Source organism: Elgaria multicarinata, chromosome 9 (genome assembly GCF_023053635.1).
Source record: "Elgaria multicarinata webbii isolate HBS135686 ecotype San Diego chromosome 9, rElgMul1.1.pri, whole genome shotgun sequence".
NCBI lineage: Eukaryota > Metazoa > Chordata > Lepidosauria > Squamata > Anguidae > Elgaria > Elgaria multicarinata.
In genome coordinates this window covers 90,117,863-90,130,525 of record NC_086179.1, presented here as the reverse complement: position 1 = coordinate 90,130,525, position 12,663 = coordinate 90,117,863, and the positions used below count along the sequence as shown (strand labels likewise).

Below are 12,663 nucleotides of genomic sequence, written 5' to 3'. Positions count from 1 at the left end.
AAAGTTGAAAAGATGAGGATAAAACCAAATAAAGTTCCACAGTTGTACATTTGAGCTTGGCAGCATACGCAGGTATATGTCTAGTTGGCCTAATTCCGTATTGGAACTTCTTCCATATGGTCATAATCAGTGTGGGCTTTTCCCACTCAGTCAGTGCTGGGCCAGGATAGAGAATGCCAGTCAGTTGGGAGAGACACAATGGGTATTCTCATCACATCTTAGCAAAGTGCAATTCCATCTTCCCATGGACTTCTCAGTATATATGAAGGGGTGAGTGGAAATTGTTTCCTTACCTCCTGAAACTTAATAAAAATGGGTTGGATACCAATTTAGTCATGCTTAGGGGTGACCCACTGAAATCAATAGGACAAAAAACTCACAATCAACTTACGTCCCAATGGGCTGGATCTACACTACTGCTTCACAGCGGTATTGAAGTGCACTGATAACACATTCCATATACTGCTAGCACAGTGTTACATCCTGCTTTTCTACATTATCCGAAATGCCTCAACAAATGTCACTGCATGTCCTACGAAGTATAACTGTGCAAGAGGGATATAGGTGTTACCATAATGAGATCGAGCAGATTTGGCTCAAATGATAGTAGGCTTATTCTTAAGGATGACTAAGAGCAGCATCACACAGGGAAAACCGCGTTTGCTTACCGTTGCTTCTCCACCTGTGCATTTGTCCCCCATTACTTCCTCTTTTGAAAGAAGAAGTAACGTGCACATGGCCCATTCAGTGGGCTGTTTTGATTCTGCTGCTTCACACAGCAGGAGAAAGCGGCAACTTCCATCTTTAAAAATAAATCGGACTTACTGGGAGTTTTTTTGTTGCGTGAAGAAGGCTAAAAGGGGCCAGAGGTGCATGGGAGGCAGACGACGTCATGAGAGGGACCTGCAAAAATCCATGAGTTCCCCCTAATGAGTGTGCTCCTTCTCGATCCTCCCAGAGTGCAGGACACGGAATAACGGGCTCAAGTTAAAGGAAGCCAGATTCCAGCTGGACATCAGGAAAAACCTCCTGACTGTTAGAGCAGTACGACAATGGAACCAGTTACCTAGGGAGGTGGTGGGCTCTCCCACACTAGAGGCCTTCAAGAGGCAGCTGGACAACCATCTGTCAGGGATGCTTTAGGGTGGATTCCTGCATTGAGCAGGGGGTTGGACTCGATGGCCTTGTAGGCCCCTTCCAACTCTGCTATTCTATGATTCTATGATTCAATGATCACAGGAAACATCCAGTTTTCTGCAGTTCCCGATATCCCACGGAAAGCCTGTGGCCATCCCCGCTTGCCCCCGGGATTCCCTGTGCGTCATATGGACACACAAGAGACCAGCCCGGATCTAATGGCTGGTGTAGACATGCCTGAAGACAGGGATAAACAGGGGAAGAATATGCTGTCACTTCAATTACACATTACAGTAAGGCATTGGGAGTGAGGGAATTGTTCCAAAAGCTTCCTGCAAGCTAGCAATGTGTGAATTCCTGAATGTGCCGGAGGTTGAACTCAGGTCATGTGCCCTGCAGCCTCACAAGCAACACCACTTGTAGCAAAAAGGATGGTTCCCCATTAAGAATTCTGACATAAATATCTATGTACTAATTTTCTCTAGAACTTTGCCAACTGGACATTGAATGTTTGTGAGTCAAACAGTTTTTTTTGTCCAAGGTACTCCAAGATAGCCTTTCCAGAAGTGGTGCCCTCCAGATGTTTTGGATTACAACAGCCAGCATTCCGGACCATTGGCTATGCCCGACAAGGTTGATGGGAGTTGAGGTCCAAAATATCTGGGGACCACCAGGTTAGGGGAGGCTGCCCTGAGACATAGAATGTTGACACCTTGGTCATCAGTAGCTGCCTTGAGTCCCAGTACTGGGAAAAAGGCGGGATATAATAATAATAATAATAATAATAATAATAATAATAATAATAATATCCGTTGTCTGTCTGGATCTGCAAGAGATGTACCATCCTTTCAATCTGGGTTGTAACAGGAAGAGAAGATTTGGCGAAGAACAATTCAGAAGCAAATCCAGAGCCAGCAACCTTGTCCCTGGATCAATAGGAGTACAGGTTTCTCTGTGAGAATCCAGTCAACCCACCAAGTCCATATTTATTAGAGAGGAATAGGACAGGATGCGGGGCCATTTCACTAACCCTGCGGAAAACTTATTTAATTTTTTTCCCTTTTCCCTCCCCTTCCACTTTTCCTTCTGTGTTATGTCTTTTCAGATTGTAAGCCTGCAGGCAGGGACTGTCTTCTTTTACTGATTACAGGTAAGCCTCTTTTTGGCTGAGGAGTGCGATAAAAAATACTATAAACAAACAAACAATTAGACAGAAAGTAGCACAACATATATTTCTTTAAGAGAAATGCCACCTAAGGTCCTTGTCTGGAATGGGATTTTGGTTTAGTGTTCAATGTAGTGAACAGAACTGAGTGTCCCACCTTTTTATCTGGGGTTTGTTAATGACAAGTCTAGAAATATGTTGACATGCTGAAAATCTAGGAAAGGGAGCCAAAGAAAGCTCTATCACAGCGGGGGGTTAACACACTTCCTACCTTCGCTTCTCCACCCGTGTTTTCCTTCCTCAAGTTACTTCCTCTTTCAAAAGAGGAAGTACGCAACGAGCACGAGGCCCATGGAATCTGCTGCTCTAATGGCGCTGCTTCTCCTGCACACAGCAGGAGAGAGCAGCAATTCTGAGTTTAAAAATACATCGGACTTAACCACAGGGTTTTTTGTTGCAAAAGGAAGGCCGGAAGGGGTGCATGAGGCAGATGACCTCATGTGAGGGACCTGAGCAAACTCCATGAGTGCAACAAAACACTCGTGGGATGGCGCTTAGAGTCCCAAATTTTTGCCATAAGCTCCTTATTCAGCTCTTCATGTCCCAGTTCTGCCAGGGGAGCGTGTGAGTGTAAAATGTTTCAGAATCATCGCATTAAATATGAGAAATTAAGGGACACTAACACTGATGCTTAAAAAATTCTCCCTGTCCAAATTCATCCCTGGATGTTGAAGTATCTCTTTCTGGAGTGGGATCATTATTTTAATCATTCTACTGCCCGGAACAATTTTTTTCCAGGCTTCGTTCCGAAAGAAGAAATATTGAGAAGGGCGGAAAACTGCAGTGGGTAAAGCCAATGACACGCACAGCAGAACGCAGGGCAGAGTGAATCCACAGGCCAGTCATGGAATGGAAAACCACCCATTCTTACACATGTACACCAAACACAAAGGTGACAAAAATGCAAGCTGGAAATGCTTTCAGTGCCGCAAAAAGAGTAACCACTAGATGGCAGGCACACACTTTTTAAGAGCCTGTATGTTCACTACTACATCTCCTTTGAATGTGCCTGATGGAATAAGGGACCTATTTCCCCCACCCTTTTTTAAAAAAATTATAAGGGACCTATTCCTGTTTGTCCTCCAGATGGAGAGTGGGGTTCGTGACATGCAGGTGCACTTAATCTTTTCAAAATATATGAAAGCCCCATAAAACCCACTTTTGCTGTGTAAGGTATAGCACATTCAATGGCATTTAATGTTTACCTAGGAGTACTTGAAGGCGCAAAAAGAATTACGTGGTGAAAGAGGGAAACCTTGTACCCTGAAGGAGCAAAGAGATTTGTCCATTGCCTCGTGGAAACCCTGCCAGCATGCAATTTCCTTTTTCCTGTTCTCCAATTTAATATGTTGGAGTAAGTGTTTTCAAGGGAAACTATGTTCTCCAGAATGCTTTATAGGATATAATCAGAAGGGAAACATCCTGACACAATTTCATAGATGCATTATATGACTGACAAATTGTTCACGTATTATTAATTATTGCCATTATGAACTCTACAGCATGGTAAACATTTGCCATGGCTTTCTAGTACTGCAATCATTTCATGCTTACTGTGAAGCTCTCTACTACTCCCATTTTATGGATGGGTAAAACTGAGGCTAAGACTTCCGGTTGTCTAAAATTGCACAGGAGGTTATGGCAGAGTGTGACTTTTAATCTGATAAAAGAGTGTTACCTTAAATCAAAAACAAACCAAAGAACAAAATAGGTATAAGGAAACTGTTTCTAATCTGTTTCCTTAAACCTATTTTGTTCTTTGGAGTGTGACTTTTAGTCTGGATCCAGTCCAACTCTCTAGTCTCTGCTCACTTAGCCACAGTTTCGGCTCTCCATTTGTGGCATTCTAAGGCTGGAATCCTACACCTATTTACCTGGAACTATGTCCCATTGAACTCAATGGGAGTTACTTCTGAGTAGACATGAATAAAATTATTCTGCCCCTTTGTTTTATTATATGACTTTGTGGCAAACTGCAGTGCAGAACCTGCTAATTCTTTTCTGGGCTGCCACAGAGTGCCACAAACCTATAAAACACCTCAATTTGTTACAACCGCCCGAGCCATTAAAAAGCTTAATTAAAAGTCTCATATTAAACAGCTAAAAAGAATTTCAATATTTACCAAATTTCTAGTAACATATTAACCAAACCAAGCTTGGGTGAGTCAAGTGTGAATGAAGTAAGGCTGTACAAAATCAACAAGGAGAATTTCTCAGCTGTTTCACCACCTCAGAATCAACTGTTTTGTTTTGGCCATATTTCTTCTGTGGGAAAGAGAATTGGAGGATCTGCCCTTTTGTTTCCCCTCAGAAAGTCCTGTTCTGAGGTGCTTTTTGAATTTTGAGGCCTTCAGAATGGCTGCCAGTCACTAGGAGCACTCTTATTAGTGGACAGCAGTTGCATATAGCAAAAATAAACATTTTTACAGAGTGGGCTGATCATTTCCCCAACGTCTATAACAGAAGTAGCAACACATTTGAACAACCATTTTAGGATGGCAAAATTGGCTGAAATGATTTTGTTCTGACAAAAATTACAGTAAAACATTGTATGTATCAATGTTTCAATATCCCCCAAATCACAGACACAATGACTATTCCTCCATATCAGCCTTCTAAAAAGGGCAGCTGTATCTTGTTAAAAGATATGCATTCACAGGGTACCACTCCATGCAGCTCTATTTTTAAACCTGAACTACTAAAGTGAAAGTAGTTTCCTTTAATAAGAATGCCTTGCAACACCCCCCCCTCCAACAAAGGTGCTTTATTTGAAAACAGACCCCCCCCCCAAGAGTTAAAAGGTCCCACATGCTGGTTTGTTGTATTCTGGTGGTGGTGGTGGGGAGGGGGGGCATAAGAGAGAAATATTAAAAGATATCCATGCCTCATCAGAACTACACATCCCATCGAGCTCTTTGTTACTTACTCCTAAGTAAATGTGCTGGAGAATCAGCAAAATTCATTCAGAGAAACAAATTTGGGGGAGGCAGCATTTCATGAAATCATCCGGCCTTGAATTACTGGATCAATTTAATGCACTTTTGCTAAAATCACTGTTTCTCGCAAGCCTTTAGAATGAATCCAAGGCACGGGTTATAATTTAAAAGCAAAATTGAATTGAGTCCAGGAAAATAGAGTTTGAACTACATCAAAAGTAAAATATTTAAAAAGGTAGAAAAAGAAAAGATGAAAAGCATAACAATGCAAGCATCTTAAACTATATGGTGCATGTCGTTACTTTTGTTATTATTTTTTTTACCAGGATTGCCCTCAATTTACTTGGTTGCAGAAAATAGTCCTTTGTTCACTCTGTTTCCAAAATGTTGTCAAGTGCTCAAATGTCTGTTGAGAACTATTTATCTATCTATTTATTTATTACATTTATATACTGCCCCACAGCCGAAGCTCTCTAGGAGGCTAGAGGAAAAAGGAAGCAAACACACACAGAGTTTTGGGCTTTCATAGAAAGAGGAAGCTCTCTTTGACCTTTATGGCCCTACCTTTAAAATAGGGGTGTGCACAGACCCCCCGATCCGCTTCTCTTCCAGATCTGCCACTTCGCTCTGCCCCGCTCCGCCTATAGTCTGATCCGCTCTGCTGCGGAGCTCTGGATCCGGATCAGAGCCCCGCTTTCCCCCCCATAGGCTTGCATTGAAATCCAAAAAAGTCTACAACTTTTTTTCTGTTAAAGTTATAAACCTCATGTTTGGCACCATGACACCTCATGGATGTATACACACACATGCCAAGACTCAAGCCAATCCAAGCATCCCCTGATTTTTGGGGAATTTATGAAAATCGGACACCCCATTTTCAAACATGCACTGTTCTCCGACATTTTGACAGATAAAATTTTTTGAAGTGGGCACTCTCACAGATGCCATATAGATCCACATTCATGCCAAGTTTCAAGTAAATCCCATCATCCCCTGATTTTTGGCAGGGCTTTAACCTGTAAACTCACCCCAAATCAAGTCCCATGCTAGAACTATGTCAATTTTCATGTTAGAAACCTCAAACTCCGCACCCTGATAGCTAATCCAGGGATACACATGCATGCCAAGACTCAAGCCAATCCCATCATCCCCTGATTTTTGGGGAATTTATGAATATCGGACACCCCATTTTCAGACATGGACTGTTCTCAAACGTTTTGACAGATAAAAAAAATTGAAGTGGGCACCCTCACAGATGCCATCAAGATCCACATTTATGCCAAGTTTCAAGCAAATCCCATCATCCCCTGATTTTTGGCAGGGCTTTAACCTGTAAACTCACCCCAAATCAATTCCCATGCTAGAACTACCTCAATTTTCACGTTAGAAACCTCAAACTTGGCACCATGATAGCTTATCCATGGATACACATGCATGCCAAGACTCAAGCAAATCCCATCATCCCCTGATTTTGGGGGAATTTATGAAAATCGGACACCCCAGTATCTCAGGGATTTAAAGCTGCAGACAGCTCAATGGGGCCATTTCAAAGGAAATCCCAACATGCCATGAATTGGGGAGTAGATAAACCTATATAAATCTTCTTCCACACTTGAAAAATTGATTTGGAACTTCAAAAAGTCTAAGTGAGCGCAGGAAGGACTTATCCCCTGAGTCAAAGCAAGACACACAAAAACCATCCCTGTGAGGCAGTCACAGAGGAGGAGGAGGACAGGTGGGCAAAGAGGCAGGCAGAGATATGCCATAGATCTATTATGGGGGAGTCAGTCCCGGCAGATGCCCCACCACAGTAGCACCCTGGGTGGGGGAAGGCAGGCAGGCAGGCAGCAGACATTTCTGGGGGCACAAGGAAGTGAGCCAAGGATAGTTTCAAAGCCAGTAATGCAAACCATCCCTGTGAGGCGGGAGCAGCACAGAGAGATGCCTTTTCTTTTGCATCCCATAACTAGGAGGCTAGGAGGAGTAAAGCTTTGTGATCCTTGCTTCAGAGTTGTGATCACAGCCATTACTAAACAACAAATAATAATGTTAATAATAGCAGTACTAATTAATATTAATAGCAATAATAATAATAACAACAACAACAATAAGGAGTTGAACCACAATGAAAGCCTGCCTGACTTCACTGAAGAGGAAAAGCCAGGAGAGCTTGGGCTATGGGGTGTAAATATAAAATGGAATAAATACATAAATAAATAACAACAGGAAGAATTTTTTTAAAAAAGGCTATATCTGTCTTTTACCAGTAAGAGGGAAGTGGACGTGCCCAGGGGGAGGGGGAAATAATGCCAATTTGACTGTCCCTGTCTAGGGACCACTCTTTAAGAAGCGACCTCCCACTTCAACTCATGACAGGCATTAGCTTAAGTCTGTCCACTGGTTATTTATTTATTTATTTATTTATTACATTTCTATACCGCCCAATAGCCGAAGCTCTCTGGGCGGTTCACAAAAATTTTACTGGTTAACCTTTGGAGGGCTCTGATGACCCTCCAGGGCAGGACACAGTGTCTGTGCACTGGGCACGTCCACATGCCCTAGGGGACCTCATCCCCTTGCACCACATCTATTCAGTTGTTCACCAAGGTTAGGGTGGGGAGCAGTGCTGTGTTTCCTATCTGTTATTTATTTGCTTAGTATATGATTTCAGGTTGTGTTTGTGCATTTGGTGGAGCTACTGTTTTAAAAAACACTGGGAAAAGTCCATTCAGAGTGAAAGAGAAGTTTCCCAGTATCCCAAGTTACCCATTTTGCCTATCCCCTCCTCCAACTTTGGGATCATGTGATCATGACTCTGCCTCTCAGCACTTCAAAAAGGTACCTTTCCCGTTTTTTTACCCGTTTTTTAAAAAAATTATAGCAAGTGAACCGCACCACACAGAGAGCTGAGAGTAGGCTCAAAATGACCCCCTGCCATGACTCTCTAAGCACAAGAAGTTTCAGAAAGATAGCTTAAAAAACAACTCAGTTATCCCCTATTCTTTGCCACAATGCAATCCTATGGGCGAAATTTTTCAAAATGGCGGTCAGAGCGCTCCGCGAAAAGAGAAGCGCTCTGCCAATGGCCGCTTCTCTTCACCATGCTTCTAGGGGTCCACGGTCCGCTTCTACTCCGCCTCTGGGCAAGGCGGAGCAGGCCAATTCGCTTCTGATTCTCCGATTCTAATCGGAGCAGAGCACACCTCTACTTTAAAAGGCAGGAGCCATTTTTCAAACTGCACCATCCCACAGTGATAAAGATCAGGCCACCCTAAAAGAGAATGCAATGGTAAGGAGGTGACATTTTTTCATTAAAATACAGTCCAAGTCAAGTTTATTGTACATAGGAACCAGCCACCATAGATGTGTTCATTCATTCAGTCCCTTGGCCTTTGTGCACAAGAGCAGGGCCAGCCCAAGAAATTTAGCCATTCTAAAAGTTACATATTTGTTAAAACCATTCAATAATAAAAAAAATACAGTAAAGTCATGACCTCATTTGCTAAATGATAAGCCATCCACAGTTTGAGCCCCTGTATGAAACAGGCCTTCCAATAGGCAGTTGAGCATAGAGACCTGAGTATGTACTCATTCACTCACTCACTCACCCACTCACTCACAGAAACACATCTCAGGGCCAAGCAGTCTCAAGGGTGAGGGAGAATTGGAGGTGTCTGTTGCTGGGCGACAAATATTGGTTCACGAAAGGAAATACACCCTCACAATTGAGCAGACTGTCTATGCTGAGGTTTTAGGCCCTAGAAATATAGATCTGGTCACGTTAGCTGACCAAGCTTTCTAAAACATCAGCCATTTTGTTAGCCACAGCCTGATAAAGGCCTGGCACCTGCCGTGTGAATTCAATGGCTCTGCCTTCCATAAGGAGTGATGAGCAGCACATTGCTTGTGGTGGATGCAGGAATGATACCTGCCCATCCTTTTTCTGCTATTCCTAAAGGTTAAGAGCATCAGACCGGCTGTGCTGCATCAGACCAAGGCCTGTCTTAATGCACTCATGCTGTTTCTCTAGTCTATGGCCAGCTAGGTGACATAGAAGACTCCTGAGCAGGGCATGCAAGGAATGGCCATACCCTGAGGATTGTATTCGGTATTTGGCACCACATCTGATTTGTGGAAAAGGATGGGCTTGTAATACAGATGTTCACTGCTCATGACACTTGTTTTTTATTTTGAGTCAGGCATCCTCACCCTGAAATATGTACTGAGTGCATAATGAAATATATTGAGCTGATGTTCCAGTCTTTGAATGACCCCCCCTCCCGATTTCTGCTTCTACATGGGAACCAACGCTGTCACTTAGCAGCAATGGGCCCCATTTCCACATGGGAGGTTGACTTGAAGGGGAGTGGAGGATGGGTTGCATACCGCTGCAACTGGTGGCTGCCGTCGGGAGCTGCCTTCTGGTGGAGGAGATTGCCACCAATGTGCTGTTAGCCACTGCTGATGCCACAGAACCTGTTCCTCCTCCTCTTCATTCCAGCAGCCAATTAGGGATCAGGGCATCATAATTAACAGGAGTGTCACCCAGGCCATAGGTTGACCTAAGGTTTATCCCTGGATTGTCCAGGGGTCAAACCTGTTCATCTAGGTGACACACAGGGGATCCAGTGCTCAGGCAGGGGTGAACCCTGGATGATCCCAGGATAAACCTTAGGTCTAGCTGTGGCCACAGTCGCTTAGGCAAAGCACTGCTGCTTGCACATCCCCACATGACTGTCCCCAGGCAACACTAGCACTCAATGTGAACTAATTTGGAAGTCTTGGGGGGGGGGAAGTGATCTTGGGTGTGTGTGTGACTTCCCCCCTCAATGGTTCATGGAGTCCAGGTTCAATTTGAGGGTGGGGTGGGCTTTGCTCACAATTAGTAGCTCAAATAAAATTTTAGGGTTGCATCTCTCAAAAAAACATGCCACCCCCTCAAGTGCAAATCCAAGTATATGGAAAAATCATGGGTTTTGCACATCTATACCTTGAAATGGGTTGGATTCTCAGGACAAAGACACTTGACAGAAGTGAGGACATCATAAATGCATGGCCTTCTGCATTTGGTTCATTTCCTGCTCTGTTCTGAGAGATGCAGAAGATAAATGCCCTTAGAACTAGGGCCGAGCAAAGATTTCACCAGTTCATGCACTGTTGGTTGTTGACTGTAAGACCATTATGTTCAGCTTGAAATAAGAAGCGTGTAACAGTTTGCACCATCTTTCCCTGACTTGGCCCTTCATTTAACAACCACCTTGTATTTATGTTGTGGTATGTGTCAGTCAGCCATAAGAAAACAAACTGCTGCGTCAGCTCCATGGTTTATGGAAAGACAATGCAAGTTCTTCCCACAGGGAGTGGTAGAAAATCATCGTCGATATTTCAGCTGATCTTATTTTAAATTGCCATGTTTCTCTCATATAACTCCTTGCACGCACGGCAGCAATAAAAGAGGGGAGGGGAAAACAGATCTAGCTTTCCACTCTTTGATTGACAGAGAGCAGTTGGAGATGCTTGTCATCCAGCAGTGAGGAACAACTATATGACCATTCTGGAATTTCTGAGGCCTCGTAACGAGAGGTGACCTTCAGTGGCTTCCTATGTGCAAATCGAGTTGGACACCTGACTTCCCTACTCTGCGGTTTTCAGCCAGTCTAGCTGCCTCAGTGTATCACATCCCCCTAAAGAAACATGCAACTCCCTCAAGTGCAAACCAAGCATATGGAAAAATCATATTTCTTCTCCGTTTGATCAAACATATTTCTCAAGCCCATAAAATATGTGCAATATAAGGAAAGAGTTGGCCAAAACCCATACCACAAGTCAGTTCTCCCATGGAACATGATATCTTTCAAACAGAGTAATCATACCAAATATATGAAAATTTAAGGGGCATTCTGATATATATATATATATATATATATATATATATATATATATATATATATATATCACAAGTACAGCCTTTAATCAACTGACCTGTAGCATAAAACTTACCTGAACAGTCTACAATTTATGAGTAGCACATGTGGACAAAGTGTGAAGTAAAATTGTTATAGTTTTTGGCCATATCAAAATCAGAAATGATGTGATAGGGGGTTTTTTTGGTCACCATAATCCTTGTCGCATGAATACTACGGATGACAGTGCAATACATGTGTACAATCCTCCACAAAGCTAAAGTTCAAAAGCAATCCTGGCACAAGCGTAACCCATATTTAGGATGTGAGTATCTCCTTTTGAAAAAGCAGTCTGTACTCCGTTACTTTATGAGTTCTAACTACGCTCAGGGCCTTGCTACATATGACATGAACAAAATGCTTAGCAATCTTGGTGCAGCTCTATGCATGTTTAGACAGAAAAAGGTCCTGCAACTCCCAGAATTCCTCAGCCACTGAGAGAGTGGGGAGAATCATTGGCGCGTAGCGGTTCTCAACCTTTTTTGCTCCATTCCCCCCTTTCACCATTGTTCAGAATATAATTCCCCCCTTCCCAAGATAGTCTAACTCAAAAGGCGCATTCCAAATAATATGCGTATAATATTGAACATCTTTTATTTTTTTCTATATTGGTCCCATTTAAAGGGGCAACGCAAAGCACTGCCCCTTTTACATTCTCAGCTCCCATGCTTTGCGTTTCCCCTTTAAATGGGAAGCTTGAGACTTCTAGGATGGCGAGGCAGGGAGGGAAAAGAGAGCAAAGGCCTGGCTTTTACAGACAACATGACACTTTTCTGTGACATTTTTAATAACATGTGTAGGAAGTCATAAACTACAGGACATCATACCTTGCTGAATAGTGGTCCCAATTCCCCCCCCCCCGGAACCCTAAAATCCCCCCGGGAGGGAATTCCCCCCTTGTTGAGAACCCATGCACTACAGCATTCAGAGAAGGGAGTTATAACCATGATCTCAGAAAAAAAAAAATGCCCACAAGGCAATTAACTTTAGGAAAAGGCGTTCCATTGATGCCAGTGAGATTTTTTTTTCTCCCAGTGCTAATTGCTGCATGGTACCAATGACTTCTTGTTTTTGTTTTTAGTGATGTCATTGTTAATCACAATATTAGTGTCATGTGTCATTAGGTGCCAATGGCTTTCCTTCTCCTCCACACATCTGGTATTTAATTATTATTATTATTATTATTTTTAAAAAAGCATGACATGATGCTAATCACGTTATTAGTGTTGTATGTAGTCAGGCCCTAAGTGCCAGTTTCTGTTTTCCCTCTTGACTATGTGATGATTGGATTGGTTTCATCCATATGGTGCCAGGCCTTCTAATGTTTGTTTGTTTTGTCTTGTTTGCAGCATTTATGACTTGTCCCTTTAACGAAACATGCTTTAGCAAAAAGTAGCATGGT

At 42.9% G+C, this 12,663-nt stretch overlaps 1 protein-coding gene across 1 annotated transcript in view; it reads left to right on the top strand.

Annotated features, from left to right (window-relative positions):
• LOC134403819 (uncharacterized) overlaps window positions 1-12,227 on the top strand; it is a 537,248-nt gene extending 525,021 nt beyond the window's left edge. Inside the window, exon 2 of the mRNA XM_063134311.1 lies at window positions 12,217-12,227. The gene's annotated coding sequence lies outside the window, so the exon portion shown is untranslated. The remainder of the gene's footprint in view (window positions 1-12,216) is intronic.
• Window positions 12,228-12,663: the final 436 nt, after the last annotated feature.